Source organism: Chlorocebus sabaeus, chromosome 1 (genome assembly GCF_047675955.1).
Source record: "Chlorocebus sabaeus isolate Y175 chromosome 1, mChlSab1.0.hap1, whole genome shotgun sequence".
Classification (NCBI taxonomy): Eukaryota; Metazoa; Chordata; class Mammalia; order Primates; family Cercopithecidae; genus Chlorocebus; species Chlorocebus sabaeus.
Window position 1 is genome coordinate 65,776,545 of NC_132904.1, and position 18,560 is coordinate 65,795,104.

Sequence of the window (18,560 nt, forward strand, 5' to 3'; positions counted from 1 at the left end):
ACTACTGCTGTGCTACTGCAAACTTCTACAGTCTAAGCCACTGAGGCAGCTGCAGTTATTGCTGACATATTAAACTCAGCTCAGGAAGCTGCACAGAGACTATACTACACCTATGTGGAAACAGAATCACCACACTCTTCCCAACTGGCACACTAAAATCCAACTACAAGTGGTAGTTGTCCTCTACAAAAACCACTTTGGAAAGTTTGGAGATAAGTGTTCCACCAGATACACAGGCATCAATACAGAGACACAAGAAACATGAAAAGGCAAAGAAATATGATACCATCAAAGGAACAAAACACTGTAGCAATGGACTCCAGTTAAAAGAAAATCAACAAATTGCCAAAAAATAAAAATAAAAACAAAGATGCTGAGAAGATTCAGAAAATAACAAGAAAATACAGCATAGGCAATTCAATAAAATCAGGAAAATAATTCATGAAACAAATGAGAAATTCAACAGAAGATAAAAATCATAAAAAATAAAATAGAAATCCTGTAGCTGAAGAATTCAGTGAATAAGTTTTCGAATTACAGTAGAGGGATTCAATAGCAGACTTGGTCAAGCAGAAGAAAGAATCTGTTGACAGATTGTTTGAAATAAGTCAGAGAAAAACAAAAGAAGGATTAAAAAAAAGTAGAAGCAGAAGAGAAAGAAAAGGGCCGAGGAAACCTACTTAATAAAATAATAGCTGAAAACTTTCAAAATGTGAAGAGAGATACAGATATCCAGATCCAAAAGCTCAAAATCCCCCAAGTAAATTCAACTCAAGAAGATCCTCTTTGAGGCATTATAATGTCAAATTGTCAAAAATCCAAAACAAAAAGTCTCTAGGTCTTTAGACTATTTGGCATGAGGAAATGGTGAAAATAGTGGGAAAATACAACCAATCACTCAACACTTTTCAGGAGAAGTAATGTCCTTAGAGAACAACTGGGATTCTCTTTCAAAAGGAAGAGAAACCAAATATCAGAAGTGGTTTAAAGCCAAAAATAATATCATTGCTAACAAAAAAAATTGATTGCAGAAGTCACAGTGAAATTGTCTTGGGAACAGGAGGGGGTAGATAGAGTGACCGATTAGGAGATATATGATTATTGATATTATGACCCTAACAGAACTAGAATTTTTATGTTTTAAAAATAATGTAATTAATTAATACCAGAACACCTCTTACAGTCAAAGCACTATACTAGGTGAACTGAAGGATAAAGTTGACTTAAACATCACTCTAATATCAATCCATAAAATAATGGAAGAGAGAAAACACAAAACCAAAACAAAAGAAAATTTGCCTGTTTTAATAGTGGCACACACTGATATTGAGAATACAAAGACAAAGATTCTATGAGATTGATTCATATGAAAGATCATTAAGAAGTATAGGACAATTGAGAAAGTGCTGAAGTAAAGTAGAAATGAGAGGTAGTTATTTTATATGGAGGACTTTTGATATCAAAGATAGAATGTGTGTTTGGGAGTTATGTAGTACAATGAAAGTATAAAAGGTTGATTGGATATTGCGTGAAAGAATTTGGCAACAATGGTGTTTGCTCTTTATTACATAAAGTCTGCAGTACAATGGAGAATGTATGGGTCATAGGAAGGAATTTTAAGCAGAAATTGGATAGAGTCAGACTTGACTTGGGAAGATAAATATGGATATAATAAGGAAGATGGACACAATGAGGGAGAAACGGGAACCTAGGGAGTTACTTTCTCATTAATCAAAAGAGAAGTGATGAATGCAAGAACATGGCAGATCAAACCAGAATCTCTCTTGGACCATAGACAGCATTACTATTTCTGTGCTAACAACTCAAAATAGTCTGAACTTAGAAGGCAAAAAATACCAACTAATTGTCTTTATACTCATTTTTCCCTCAGTCAATTTCTTGGTGTGTGTGTGTGTGTGTTTATAAAAGTTTTTATTTTTTCTTCACCTTTTTTTGCTTGCATTTTTTATTGTGGTAAAAATCACATAATAAACGAACAATCTTAACCATTTTTAAGTGTACAGTTCAATAGTGTTAAGTATATTTACATTATTGTGCAACCGAACTCTAGAATTATTTTATCGTATAACACCAAGACTCTGTACCCACTAAACACTAATAATTCCCTCTTTCTTTTCTCTCCAGCCCTTGTTAACCACATTTCTGCTGTTTCTTTTCTACAATTTGACTACTTTAAATACATCATAAAACCTAATTTAAAAATGAGAAAATGAATTGAATAGAAAATTCTCCAAAGAAGATACATGAATAGCCAATAAATACTTGAAAAGATGCTCATCTTCACTAATCATCAGGAAAATGCAAATCAAAACAATGAGATATCAACTCATACTCACTAGAATGGCCACTATCAAAAGAGAAGAATGTAAGTGTTGAGTATGTGGAGAGACCTTGTGCACTGGTGATGGGAATGTAAAATGGTGCAGGTAGTACAGAGAGAAAGCAGTAAGGAGATACTACTAAAATTAAAAATACAATTACAATATGATTCAGTAACCCCACTTCTGGATATATATTCAAACAGAATTCAAAGCAGGATCTTAAAGAAAAATTTTCACCCATGTTCCTGAAAGCATCTTTTGTAATAGACAAGGGGTAGAGTGGAAACGATCCAAATGTCTATTGACAATGAGTGGAAAAGGAAAAACAGTATACATAAAATGGAGTATTATGAAATATTTTTGTTTGTTTGTTTTAAAAAGAGTATTGTGTCACATGCCACAGCACAGGTGAACTGTTAGGGCATTATGTTAAGCAAAATATGCAGGTTGCAAAAGGACAAATACTGTATGAATCCCCTCAGTCTATTTCTAACTATAGTCAGGAAAACTAGGCTCTGTAGCATGTCCTGGTAGTACTATCAGGACTACTTATCATCATTAAGGAAGGGAGCCTCTCAGGAAACACTACTGCTCTGGCTAGAAGGGACAATGTAGTACGTTTTATAAGGAAAACGTAGAATTTTCTTCACCTTCTGCAAAAGAGCTAAAACACATGCAAGTCTCTCTTCACAGACTGTATCTGTTCAACGTTAGTTATAGACTGAGAAGGAGAATCTTGGTGAGTTGGAAGAAAGTTACTGCCATTATCTATAGGCATGCACACTGCCAATAAACAGAGTTGAACCACAGAGTCTCATTTGTCTATTTGAGATGTCTTCTCCCTCATCTTTTGAAGCCTCAATTGTAACAGTTGTGAAACTACATCAGGATTTACACAAACATATTAAAACAGAAAAGTTGCTGAGAACAGTTTCATGGTCACATGTGAAGACTTAATGGTAAAAAATCAATGCTTTCATGGCTCCTGAGGTAAGCAGAATTAACATCATCCCCAAAACAGATTTCTCTCTGTTCAGGATATTTTCCTTCCCATCCTTTCATAACACATCAGCTCCCCTGAGCTAAGGAGTTAAGATGTTTCTCTGCAGATGCAGTAAAAAGGAATAAAGACTTACTAAGGCTTAATGACCCTCGAGTCCATGGGATTTTTAAAAATATTATTCATCGATGTTATAGACTGTAAGGAAGATAAACATAATTTGGCAGATACATGCAAGGCATTTTATTGGAAGGATATCAGGAAATCAGAATGACAGGATCTTGGAGAAACCAGATTGTTCGTGAAGATTTAGAAACATCAAAACTAGCAATTAATCCATAACGGAAATGCACTGATCAGTTTAGCTGAGTTATAACCAGGAAAGTTCTAACAGAGACTGATTAACTACACTTAATGTGATGTCACTGTATAAGATCCTTATGCTTATATTATAACAAAACAGAAAGTGGCAGACAGTAGTACTTCTCCTTTGTACTAGGAATCTATCACTTCTAGAAATTATTAAGATACTCAAAGAGTTTTAGTTTCTCTGAATTATATCCATAATATTTATATTATTAGACATTAGGGCAAAATTTAAATGTTTAATATTAAAATAATATCAAAAAATATTATACAAAAACATATTTGATACTTTTTGTTAAAATCATTATTTTTCAAAAATTTAGTTGTAAGAATGGCATCATTTTCCCATAAATCATTTACAATTTCATTTAATCTATTATGGTAACATCTCATACAACCTCTGGAAAACTTCACTATGTACTTATGAGAGAATGAGAGTGAGAATGGCTAAAAATTTTCTATCATAAATATAGTTTTGAGCTTTTGAGCTTCTGGAAAGGTGCTTAGAAAACCCCAAAGATCTCAAGACCACACTTTGAAGAACACATGGGATGGTGACTTCCCAAAAAGTAAAGAAGGGTTACTTAGGGAAGTAATGGAAGGGAATGCCTTAATATAAATATGCATTGCATTATGAAGTTTTTCCAGTTCTTTCAAATATCTCAAAGATTACCAAACATAAAGCCATGAGCAATATTGCCTATGATGGATCTCAGAACAATAATCTGTGTTGAGAGGCTTCCTCCATTACCCTCTGGAAAGAAGTGAATCTCAAGTGTTTGTAAATTAACCACCTATATCATTACCTCTAGCACACTGATAAGAGTTTTTCTGTTGCTTCAGGAACTTGACAAGGGAGTACCTTAAAGAAATTGAGATCCTTCTAACTTAGGAATTCAGTGACACTTGCTGGGAGAATGCCTTCCATCAATGACACCCACTTCTATCCCCGCTTCTTTCTTCTGCTAGGAATACCAGGACTGGAAGCTTTACGTATGTGAATTGCTTTCCCATTCTGTATTGTGTACCTGATTGCCATTGTGGGGAATATGACCATTCTCTTTGTGATCAAAACCGAACACAGTCTACATCAGCCCATGTTCTTCTTCCTGGCCATGTTGTCTATGATTGATCTGGGTCTGTCCACATCCACTATCCCCAAAATGCTAGGAATCTTCTGGTTCAACCTCCAAGAGATCAGCTTTCGGGGCTGCCTTCTTCAGATGTTCTGTATTCACATGTTTACAGGCATGGAGACTGTTCTGTTAGTGGTCATGGCTTATGACCGCTTTGTTGCCATCTGAAACCCTCTCCAGTACACCATGATCCTCACTAATAAAAACATCAGTATCCTAGCTTCTGTGGTTGTTGGAAGAAATTTAGTTCTTGTAACTCCATTTGTGTTTCTCATTCTGCGTCTGCTATTCTGTGGGCATAACATCATACCTCACACATACTGTGAGCACATGGGTCTGGCCTGGTTGGCCTGTGGACCTATCAAGATCAACATAATCTATGGGCTCATGGTGATTTCTTATATTATTGTGGGTGTGATCCTAATTTCTTCTTCCTATATGCTTATCCTTTGAGCTATTTTTCGCCTTCCCTCTCAAGATGCCCGACTGAAGGCCTTCCATACCTATGGTTCTCATGTCTGTGTGATGCTATGCTTTTACATACCAGCATTTTTTTCTTTTATGACACATCGTTTTGGCCAAAACATTCCCCACTATACCCGTATTATTTTGGCTAACCTGTATGTGGTTGTCCCACCTGCCCTTAACCCTGTCATTTATGGAGTCAGGACCAAGCAGATCCGAGAGCAAGTTGTGAAAATATTTGTACAGAAGGAATAATTATGCAATAAAGTTTGGATAAATATATCTATATACCATCCAAATTATGATCATCTGAGCTTCCTTTTTAATCTTCTGTAACTCTTAGTCGTACTTGTCAGATTTTTTCATTTTGACTAGAAGTACTTTAGTGTTGACAGATAATGCAAACTTAAACTTTGCTGCCTGTTTCCCCCACTTCTCTCCAGGTACCTGGACAAAGACTAATTAATGGAGATGGTAACTATGCTGAAGGTTGAGGTGGCTTTGGAGTAAAACTGCTTGTAAACAAGGGTGAGAGATAGCTCCATTTTTCCATATGTCTTCTCTCTAGGTAAATTTAGATCCTGAAGGACACTGATCAAAGAAATCTCATTTTATAGATGAATAAAATAAACTGTAATCCAGCAGTAGTGTCTGTTACTCATTTTTCTATTCTTTACAGAATCCAAAATTTTGTCTTCTCCAAAATCTTTGACTCCCATGTTTATTTCAATGCTCTCTCAGTCTTGCTGTTGCTACCATTTTTGCTCCTTTTCTTCTTTCACATTCCTGCTCTGTCTCTTTTTGTGATGGTTAATACTGAGTGTCAACTTGATTTGATTGAAGGATACAAAGTATTGATCCTGGTTGTGTCTGTGAGGGTGTTGTCGAAAGAGATTAACATTTGAGTCAGTGTGCTGGGAAAGGCAGACTCACCTTCAATCTGGGTGGGACACATCTAATCAGCTGCCAATGCAGCTATAATATAAAGCAGGCAGAAAAATGTGAAAAGACTAGACAGGCCTAGCCTCCCAACCCACATCCTTCTCCAGTGCTGGATGCATCCTGTCCTCAAACATCAGACTCCAAGTTCCTCAGTTTTGGGATTCACAGTGGCTCTCGTTGTTCTTTAGCTTGCAGATGGCCTATTGTGAGACTTTGTGATCATGTGAGTTAATACATAATAAACTCCCCTTTGTGTGTGTGTGTGTATGTGTACACACACATATATATTTCCTACTAGTTCAGTCCCTCTAGAGAACCCTGACTAATACACTTTTCTTTTACATTCATTCTCTAATAAAGTAAGTCTTTGTGAATTTAGGGATGTGAGAGACTACAGTGTGGGTATTACAGAGACATGTTTTCTCACTTGAAGCAAAGTCATCTCAGATTTGACTTTTTGTATGTGTCACATGTCTAATTCTAATTCCAAATTCTATCTGACATTTTCCCTTCAGGTAAAATGTATAAAACTTGTAAGACTTTATAAAACTTAGAAAAACAATTATCTCATGCTATGATAAGCACAGTACCAGACTTGATATCAACCTCAAAATAATCTCATTATAATTTATTAATACTGTAGTTCTCCAATATTTAGTCCCATTTTCAAACTCCAGATGTGACTGGAGAATGTGGTTTGTGTTAAAATAGATAAAAGAGGCACTGAACTGAAATTTGTGACTTATCAGTCTACTCACGCTTCAAAATCAGAAGTCTCCCTCATGTTCTATAATTTAGAACCACGATGTAGTTTGGATGACAATATACAAAATACGCAAAATTACACAGATAACAATTTTAGGAAACGGGGATGGATATAGCCGAGTAGAGAAGAAAAGAAACATCAGCTCTTCAATATCTGTGAATCTGGACAGTTCTTGGTCTTAACACTGGCTAAGCACAATTTCTGAATCCTATAGTATTTTGTTTATTTTCTTTAGGTCTGTGTGCATGGGTTACAATTTGACTTTTGCAGCTTCAGCTTCATGTACCTAAAATTTTATGGGAATATAGAGTTTTAAATGTGGAAATACATTGAAACTTGATCTATTCCCTTTGTCTTACAAATAAAAAAAACCTGAGTTCTAAGGAAAGCAGATATTTGTGTGCATAAAATATACCCATCTTTAGCATCATCTTCATGTAACAAGTGAAGGAAGATCACTCAGATAAATCATTTTGACTACAAATTCTTAACTCTTGCAGGATATTTAAGTAGGAAATGTTTTATTTGCATATAAGAGGCTTCATCATGAGTCACAAGTGGAGATCAAGTAAAATGGGAGGTAGAACACATAGCCTGGGGTTGGTGTTGGTAATGAAAAGAGGGAGACTGCAGAAATTGAGTGCAGGTGCAAGTAGTATAGTGTTAAAGATTAGCTGAAATCAGCAGAATCTTCATGGCTGTGGTCCACAGGACTGAGTGGTAAGCACAGACCAGCATCCAGACCATCAATAGCTGTACAATATATAAACATGCAAAATAAAGAAAAAATTTTTTCTTCTCTTAGTGATATGAAAGGATCTGTGACATGTATCGTGCAACTTTCTTGTTGAATATATTGATGGGAGTTGGAAAATTTTAATATAAGCATAATAGTTCCCACAGTGTAGATGAGAGTGCACCATAATGCTGACCCTGAAATGGTTCATAATCAAACTGGACCACCAGACTTAAACATGGCTGAGTGGAGTCACTGTCCTGAGATCCCTTCTCTGGACAGTAGTTTTCTTACATGTAGTCAAACAAGATGGGACCAGAAGGGTGTTGACATACTGAAGAAAAAAGACACAAAAGATAAATATAATTGAGAAAATGGTGACAACAGAAATGTCAACCTGAAATAATAGATAGGATGAGAATCCGGTGTAAGTGTTTATTCAAATGAAAAGCTAAAGATGGCCATCTGGGAAACACAGAATCCAAAGAAACGAGGTCAATGCTCCAAAGTTGAAAAGTTAAGGTTTTACTTACGTAGGCAGAAAACAAAGAAATTTAGCAGAATTAAAAATTTCCCCATACAAAGTTGATTTATGAGTTACAGCAAATTGATTAGTTACAGCTTGTTTTCTTTTTCCAATTTAAATGAGTATTTTTAGCATTTTATCTTTAACAATGTGATAGTCATGAGGTCTTTTTGTAACATGTGGAAGAAGGAAGTTAACCAATAACGAAGATCAAAAGTAAAGAGGGAAAGGGTCTTCTCTGGCACTCCTTAGTCTTTTACAATATTCTAAAATACAATGTAGGTAATGGAAAAAGGGTAATTTATAATCAGGGCAACAAATACTACAACTTCCTAGGTTACAGCTGTCTGTTAGTGACTCAGGTCTCATAATCTCATTCTTTTAAGGCTCAAAATCATTTAAAGTTTCAACAGCTTTTGTCTTGAATTACATATTTTATTTAAAAAAACATCAATGCTAGAGTTAATTATGTTCTACTGGTATTGAATATTCAGAGACATTGCCATTTTTCATAAACCTTGATCACCCTGTCAAACAATTATTCTCCTTGAGAATCCTTTATGCATCACAGGGTATTTTACAGAATATGGAAACCAGCCTGGCTCATAGATCATTACTGGAGAGTAAGTGTGAAAATATTAGAGCTGTTTATCTGTAACTTTATGTTATCCACCAGCACTTTGGGAAGAGACGACTCAGTGTAACTGAAAATAAACTTCAATTCGGATACAATGTCTTCTTGAATATGTTCCAACATTGCTCCATTCACAAAGTTAAACCAATATTTCATGGAACAATTTACTAACACTGTTTTCGTTTAATCTGCAATGGGATATTGCTAGCACATTGAGTGCTATGGTGAGAAAGGAAATATCCTCAGATAAAAACTGGAGAGAATACTTCAGAGGAACTGTTTTATGAGGTGTAAATTCATCTCACAGAGTTACACAACTCCTTTATTGAGCAGTTTGCTAACACTGTTGTCACAGAATCTACAGTGGGATATTTGGGAAGACTTTGAGGAGTATGGTGAAAAAGGAAATATCCTCATATAAAACCTGGAGAGAAGCCTTCAGAGAAACTGTTTTGTGCTGTGTGAATTCATCTCACAGAGTTACACTACTCTTTCATGGAGCTGTGTGCTAGCACTTCTTGTGAAATCTGAGAAAGGATATTTTTGATCGCTTTGAAGCAAATGGTGACAAAGCAAATATCCTCAGATAAAAACTAGAAATATGTCACAAAGTTTTCTGAGATATGGCTTTCTGATGTGTCAATTCATCTCAAAGAGCTACACCATTCTTTTACTGGAGGAGTTTGTTAGCACTGCTTCTGTGGAATCTGAGAAGGGATACCTTGGATTGCATTGAAGTCCATGGTGTAAAAGGAAACATCCTCAGATAAAAACCAGAAAGAAACTTACTGAGAAACTGCTTTGTGATGTGCGAATTCATCTCACAGAGTTATACTACTCTTTCATGGAGCAGATTGCCAGCACTGTTTTTGTGGGATATGAGAAGGGGTTATTTTGGATCACTTTGAAGCCTGTGGTGACTAAGGCAATATAATCAGATAAAGCTAGAAGGGAGTTTTCTGAGAAACTGCTTTGTGCTGTATGAATTCATCTCTCAGAGTTACACCTTTCCTTTCATGGAACAGTTTCCTAACACTGTTGTCATGGAATCTGCAATGGAATATTGGGAGCACTTTGAGTACTATGGGGAGAAAGGAAATATCCTCAGATAAAAACTGGAGAGAAGCCTTCAGAGAAACTGTTTTGTGAGGCATAAATTCATCTCACAGAGTTACACCACTCTTCTATTCAGCAGTTTGGTAACACTGTTTTTGTGGAATCTGCAGTGCGTTATTTGGGAGGGCATTGAGGACTATGTTGAAAAAGGAAATATCCTCAGACACAAACCAGAAGCAACTTTCTGATAAACTACTTTGTGATGTGTGAATTCATCTCACAGAGTTACATGGCTCTTTCATGGAGCAGTTTGCTAGCACTGTTCTTGTGGAATATGTGAAGGGATGTTTTGGATCACTTCGAAGCCTATGGTGACATGAAAACATGTCAGCAAAATTCTCAACGAAAACCACTGTGCAACTCTTTGAGATAAATTCACACTTCACAAAGCTGTCTCTTAGAAAGCTTATTTCTAGTTTTTATCTGAGGATATGTCCTTTGTCACCATAGGCTTTTCTTTCATGATGTAGTTTGTTAACACTGTTTTTTGAGGAATCTGTGAAGGGATATTTTGGATCCAATTGAAGCCTAAGGTGACAAGGAAATATCCTCAGATAAAAACAAAAAAGAAACGTTCTGAGAAACTGCTTTGTGATGTGTGAATACATCTCACATAATTACAGTGTTCTTTACATGGAGCAGTTTGCTAACACTGTTTTCATGGATAATGCAATAGGATGTTTGGGAGTGCATTGAAACCAATGGTGACAAAGGAAATATACTCAGATAAAAACCGAAAAGAAGCCTTCTGAGAAATTGTTTTGCAATGCGTGAATACATGCCAAAGAGTTACACTGTTCTTTTCATTGAACAGCCTGCCAACACTGTTATCTTGGAATTCGTAAAGGGATATTTTGCTGTGCATGGAAACTTACAGTGACAAAGGAAATATTCTCAGAAAAAAAATAGAAAGAAGGTTTCTAAGAATCTGCTGTCTGATGTGTGAATTCATCTCACAGAGTAACACTTTTTTGTTCATGAAGCAATTTGGTAACACTGTTCTCGTGGAACCTACAAAGTGATACTTGGGAGCACATTGAGGTCCATGGTGAAAAAGGAAATATCCTCAGATAAAAACTCGAAAGAAGTTTTCTGAGAAACTGCATTGTGATGTGTGAATGCATCTCACAAATTTACACTGTTCTTTTCATGGGGCAGTTCGCTAACAATGTTTTCTTGGAATCTGCAATGTGATATTTCTCAGTGCAATGCAGTTTATGGTGACAAAGGAAATATCCTCAGATAAAAACCGAAAAAAAGCTTCCTGAGAAATTGCTATGGATGTGTGAATTCACCTCACAGGTTTACATGGTTGTTTTCACGGATCACTTTGTTAGTACTATTTTCTGTGAAACTGAGAAAGAATATTTTGGATCGCATTGAAGCCCATGGTGACAAGGAAAAATCCTCAGATAAAAACTGGAAAGAAGATTTCTGATAACGTTCTTGGTGATGTGTGAATTCATCTCACAGAGTTACACTGTTCTTATCATGGAGAAGTTTGCAAACACTGTTTTTGTGAAATCTGCAACGGGATATTTTGGAGCACTTCGAGGCCTAGAGTGAAAAAGGAAATATCCTCAGATAAAAACTAGAAGGAAACTTTCTGAGAAACTGCTTTGTGATGCGTGACTTCATTTCACAGAGTTACACCATTCTCTTCATTGAGCAGTCTGCTAACACTGTTTCCGTGCAATCTGCCAAGGGATATTTGGAAGCACATTGAAGCCTATGGTGAAAAAGGAAATATCCTGAGATAAAAACTGAAAAGAAGCTTTCTGAGAAACTGCTTTGGATGTGTGAATTCATCTCACAGAGTTACACTGTTCTTTTCAAACAGCAGTTTGCTAACACTGTTTTTGTGGAAACTGCAATAGGATGTTTTGGAGCACATTGAAGCATAGGGGAAAAAGGAAATATCCTCAGAAAAACAGCAAAAAGACGCTTTCTTAGAATCTGCTTTGGATGTGTGAATTCATCTCAGAGAGTTACACGTTACCTTTCGTGGAGTAGTTTGCTAACACTGTTTTCGTGCAATCTGCCAAGGGATAGTTGGGAGCACTTTGAGGCGTATAGTGATAAAGTAAATATGCTCAGATAAGAACTAGAGAGAAGCTTTCTGAGATACTCCTTTTTGATGTGTGAAGACATTTCACAGTGTTACAATGTTCTTTTCATTGAGCAGTCTGCTAACACTGTCTTCTTGGAATCAGTAAAGGGATATTTCACAGCACATTGAAACTTATGGTAACAAAAGAAATATCCTCAGAGAAAAACTAGAAAGAAGGTTTCTGAGAGTCTGCTATCCGATGTGAGAATTCACCTACAGAGTTACACTTTCCTATCATGGAGCAGTGTGTCAGCACTCTTTCTGCGGAACCTGAGAATATATATTTTGGATCGCATCGAGGTCTACACTGACAAAAGAAATATCACGACATAAAAACTAGAAAGAAGCTTTCTGAGAAACTTTTTTGTGATTTGTGAATTCATCTCACAGAGTTATAGCTTTGTCTTCATGAAGCAGTATGCTAACATTGTTTTTGTGGAATCTGAAAAGGGATATTTGGGAGCGATTTGAGGCCTATGGTGAAAACTGAAATATCCTCAGAGAAAAACTAGAAAGAAGATTTCTGAGAAACTGCTTTGTGATGTGTGAATTGATCTCGAGGGTTACTGCATTCTTTTCATACAGTCGTTTGCTAACACTGTTTCTGTGAAAAATGCAATAGGATGTTTGGGAACTCATAGAAGCCTCTGGTGAGAAAGGAAATATCCTCAGATAAAAACCGAACAGAGGTCTTCAGAGAAACTGTTTTGTGAGGTGTGAATACATCTCAGAGAGATACAGTGTTTGTTTCAGAAAGGAGTCTGCTAACACTGTTATCTTGGCAACTGTAACGGGATATTTTGCAGCACATTGAAACTTCACATGCCAAAAGAAATATCCTCAAAGAAAAACTAGAAAGAAGGGTTCTGAGAGTCTGCTGTCTGATGGGAGAATTCATCTCAGAGTTACACTTTCCTCTTCTTCAGCAGTGTGTTAGCACTCTTTATGAGGAATCTGAGATGGGATATTATGGATGGCCTTGAAGCCTACACTGACAAAGGAAATATCCTCACATCAAAACAAGAAAGAAGCTTTCTGAGAGACTTTTGTGATTTGTGAATTCATCTCACTGTGTTACACCTTTCTCTTCATGAAGTTGTTTGCTAACATTGTTTTCATGGATTCTGAAAAGGGATATTTGGGAGTGGGTTGAGGCCTATGGTGGAATCGGAAATATCTTCAGACAAAAACTTGAAGGAAGATTTCTGAGAAACTGCAATGTGATGTGTGAATGCACTTCACAGAGTTACACTGTTCTTTTCATGGAGCAGTGTGCTACCTTTGTTTTCTGGGACACTGCAATGGGATATTTCTTAGTGCATTGCAGCTTACGGTGACAAAAGAAATATCCTCAGATAAATACTGGAAAGAAGTTTTCTGAGAAACTGTTTTGTGATGGGTTAATTCATCTCCAAGAGTTACACCGTTCTTTTCAGAGAGCAGTCTGCTAACACTGTTTTTGTGGAATCTGCGTTAGGATATTTGGGAGCACAGTGAAGCCTATAGTGACAGAGGAAATATCGCCAGATAAAAACCCGAAAGAAGCTTTCTGAGAAACAGCTTTGGATGTGTGAATTCATCTCACAGATTTACATGGTTCTTTTCAGGGATCACTTTGTTAGAACTATGTTACATGAATCTGAGAAGGGATATTTTGGATCATATGGAAGACTATGGTCAAAAGGAACTATCCCCAGATAAAAACTGGAAAGAAGGGTCTTTCTTTCGGGTTTTTATCTGGCGATATTTCCTCTGTCACTATAGGCTTCACTGTGCTCCCAAATATCCTAACGCAGATTCCACAAAAACAGTACAACTTGAAGTCTAATAATAATAAATTAATTAATAAAACAAAACAAAAAAAATAAAATAAAATAAAATAAAAATAAAAATAAAATAAATAAAAAAAAAAACTGGAAAGAAGCTTTCTGAGAACGTTCTTTGAAATACGGGAATTCATCTCACAGAGTTACACCTTGATTTTCATGGAACAGTTTGCTAACACGGTTTTTGTGCAATCTGCCAAGGTATATTTGGGAACACTTTGGGGCCTATAGTGATAAAGGAAATATGCTCAGATAAAAACTAGAAAAAAGCTTTCTGAGAAACCCCTTTGTGATGTGTGAAGACATTTCACAGAGTTACAATGTTCTTTTCATTGAGCAGTCTGCTAACACTGTCTTCTTGGAATCTGTAAAGGGATATTTTGCAGCACATTGAAACTTCACATGCCAAAAGAAATATCCTCCAAGAAAAACTAGAAAGAAGGTTTCTGAGAGTCTGCTGTCTGATGGGAGAATTCATCTCACAGAGGAACACTTTCCTCTTCTGCAACAGTGTGTTAGCACTCTTTATGTGGATCCTGAGATGGTATATTATGGATGGCCTTGAAGCCTATGCTTACAAAGGAAATATCCTCACATCAAAACTAGAAAGAAGCTTTCTGAGCAACTTCTTTGTGAATTGTGAATTCATCTCACTGTGTTACACCTTTCTCTTCATGAAGCTGTTTGCTAACATTGTTTTCGTGAAATCTGAAAAGGGATATTTGGGAGTGGATTGAGGCCTATGGTGAAATCAGAAATATCTTCAGACGAAAACTTGAAGGAAGATTTCTGAGAAACTGCATTGTGATGTATGAATGTATCTCACAGAGTTACACTGTTCCTTTCATGGAGCAGTTTGCTAACATTGTTTTCTGGGACTCTGCAATGGGATATTTCTTACTGCATTGCAGCCTATGGTGACAAAGGAAATATCCTCAGATAAATACTAGAATGAAGTTTTCTGAGAAACTGTTTTGTGATGGGTTAATTCATCACCTAGAGTCACACCGTTCTTTTCATTGAGCAGTCTTCTACCACTGTTTACTTGGAAATCTGTAATGGGATATTTTTTAGTGCAATGAAGTTAAATGGTGACAAAGAAAATAGCCCCAGATGAAAACTAGAAAGAAGTTTTCTGAGAAATTGCTTTGTGATGGATTAATTCATCTCACGGAGTTACACTGTTCTTTTCATTGAGCAGTCTGCTAACACTGTTTTCCTGGAATCTGCGTTAGGATACTTGGGAGTGCAGTGAAGCCTCTGGTGACAGAGGAAATATCATCAGATAAAAACCCAAAAGAAGCTCTCTGAGAAACAGCTTTGGACGTGTGAATTCATCTCACAGATTTACAAGGTTCTTTTCAGGGATCACTTTGTTAGACCTATTTTATGTGAATCTGAGAAGGGATATTTTGGATCACATTGAAGACTATTGTCACAGGGAACTATACCCAGGTAAAAACTGGAAGGAAGCCTTCTGAGAACATTCTTTGAAATACGGGAATTCATCTCACAGAGTTACACCTTGATTTTCATGGAGCAGTTTAGTAACACTGTTTTCGTGCAATCTGCCAAGGGAAATTTGGGAGCTGTTTGAGGCCTATAGTGATAAAGGAAATATGGTCAGATAAAAACTAGAAAGAAGCTTTCTGAGAAACTCTTTTTTGATGTGTGAAGACATTTCATGGAGTTACAATGTTCTTTCAATTGAGCAGTCTGCTAACACTGTCTTCTTGGAATCTGTAAAGGGATATCTTGCAGCGCATTGAAACTTATGGTAACAAAAGAAATATCCTCCAAGAAAAACTAGAAAGAAGTTTTCTGAGAGTCTGCTCTCTGATGTGAGAATTCACCTACAGAGTTACACTTTCCTATCATGGAACAGTGTGTCAGCACTCTTTCTGTGGAACCTGACAAGGGATATTTTGGATGGCATTGAAGCCTACTCTGACAAAGGAAATATCCCCACATAAAAACTAGGAAGAAGCTTTCTGAGAAACTTTTTTGTGATATGTGAATTCATTGCACAGAGTTATACCTTTGTCTTCATGAAGCCGTATGCTAACATTTTTTTTGTGGAATTGAAAAGGGATATTTGGGAGCAATTAGAGGCCTATGGTGAAAAAGGAAATATCCTCAGAAAAAAACTAGGAAGATTTCTGAGAAACTGCTTTGTGATGTGTGAATTGATCTCACAGAGTTACTGCGTTCTTTTCATACAGCCGTTTGCTAACACTGTTTTCGTGGAAAATGCAATAGGATGTTTAGGAGCACCTAGAAGCCTTTGGTGACAAAGGAAATATCCTCAGATAAAAACCAAACAGAAGTCTTTGGAGAAACTGCTTTGTGACGTGTGAATACATCTCAGAGAGATACAGTGTTTGTTTCAGAATGCAGTCTGCTAACACTGTTATCTTGGCAGCCATAATGGGATATTTTGCAGCGCACTGAAACTTCAAGTTACAAAAGAAATATCCTCTAAGAAAAACTAGAAAGAAGGGTTCTGAGAGTCTGCTGTCTGATGGGAGAATTCATCTCACAGAGTTACACTTTCCTCTTCTTCAGCAGTGTGTTAGCACTCTTTATGGGGAATCTGAGATGGGATAATATGGATGGCCTTGAAGCCTACACTTACAAAGGAAATATCTTCACATCAAAATTAGAAAGAAGCTTTCTGAAAGACTTTTGTGATTTGTGAATTCGTCTCACTGTGTTACACCTTTCTCTTCATGAAGTTGTTTGCTAACATTGTTTTCATGGAATCTGAAAAGGGATATTTGGGAGTGGATTGAGGCCTATGGTGGAATCAGAAATATCTTCAGACAAAAACTCGAAGGAAGATTTCTGAGAAACTGCATTGTGATATGTGAATGCATCTCACAGATTTACACTATTCTTTTCATGAAGCTGTTTGCTAACATTGTTTTCTGGGAATCTGCAATGGGATATTTGTTAGTGTATTGCAGCTTATGGTGACAAAGGAAATATCCTCAGATATATACTAGAATGAAGTTTTCTGAGCAACTGTTTTGTGATGCGTTAATTCAAATCCCAGAGTTACACTGTTCTTTTCATTGAGCAGTCTTCTACCGCTGTTTACTTGGAAATCTGTAGTGGGATATTTCTTAGTGCAATGAAGTTAAATGGTGACAAAGGAAATATCCCCAGATAAAAACTAGAAAGAAGCTTTCTGAGAAACTGCTTTGTGATGGATTCATTCACCTCACGGAGTTACACTGTTCTTTTCATTGAGCAGTCTGCTAACACTGTTTTCGTGGAATCTGCATTAGGATATTTGGGAGTGCAGTGAAGCCTATGGTGACGGAGGAAATATCGTCAGATTAAAACCAGAAGAAGCTTACTGAGAAACAGCTTTGGATGTGTGAATTCATCTCACAGATTTACATGGTTCTTTTCAGGGATCACTTTGTTAGAACTATTTTATGTGAATCTGAGAAGGGATATTTTGGATCCCATGGGAGACTATGGTCACAAAGAACTATCCCCAGATAAAAACTGGAAAGAAGCTTTCAGAAAACGTTCTTTGAAATACGGGAATTCATCTCACAGAGTTACACATTGATTTTCATGGAGCAGTTTGCTAACACTGTTTTCGTGAAATCTGCCAAGTGATATTTGGGAGCACTTTAAGGCCTATAGTGATAAAGGAAATATGCTCAGCTAAAAACTAGAAAGAAGCTTTCTGAGATACTCCTTTGTGATGTGTGAAGACATTTCACGGAGTCACATGTTCTTTTCATTGAGCAGTCTGCTAACACTATCTTCTTGGAATATGTAAAGGGATAGTTTGCAGCACATTGAAACTTATGGTAACAAAAGAAATATCCTCCAAGAAAAACTAGAAAGAAGGTTTCTGAGAGTCTGCTATCTGATGTGAGAATTCACCTACAGTGTTACACTTTCCTATCACGGAGGAGTGTGTCAACACTCTTTCTGTGGAACCTGACAAGGGATATTTTGGATGGCATCGAAGCCTCACTGACAAAGGAAATATCCCCACATAAAAACCAGAAAGAAGCTTTCTGAGAAACTTCTTTGAGATTTGTGAATTCATCTCACAGAGTCATACCTTTGTCGCAATGAAGCAGTATGCTAACATTGTTTTTGTGGAATCTGAAAAGCGATTTTTGGGAGCGATTGGAAGCCTATGGTGAAAATGGAAATATCCTCAAAAAAAATCTAGGAAGAAGATTTCTGAGAAACTGCTTTGTAATGTGGTGAATCAATCTCACAGAGTTACTGCGTTCTTTTCATACAGCCATTTGCTAACACTGTTTTCATGGAAAATGCAATAGGATGTTTGGGAACTCATAGAAGCCTCTGGTGACAAAGGAAATATCCTCAGATAAAACCAAACAGAAGTCTTCCGAGAAACTGCTTTCTGATGTGTAAATACATCTCAGACAGTGTTTGTTTCAGAGAGCAGTCTGCTAAGACTGTGATCTTGGAAGCCATAACGGGATATTTTGCAGCGCATTGAAACGTTGGGTGTCAAAAGAAATATCCTCAAAGAAAAACTAGAAAGAAGGGTTCTGAGAGTCTGCTGTCTGATGGGAGAATTCATCTCACAGAGT

General features: G+C 36.7%; 1 pseudogene; it reads left to right on the forward strand.

Annotated features, from left to right (window-relative positions):
- Positions 1 to 4,625: 4,625 nt before the first annotated feature.
- On the forward strand, positions 4,626 to 5,564 carry LOC103247868 (olfactory receptor 52E4-like; annotated as a pseudogene).
- Positions 5,565 to 18,560: the final 12,996 nt, after the last annotated feature.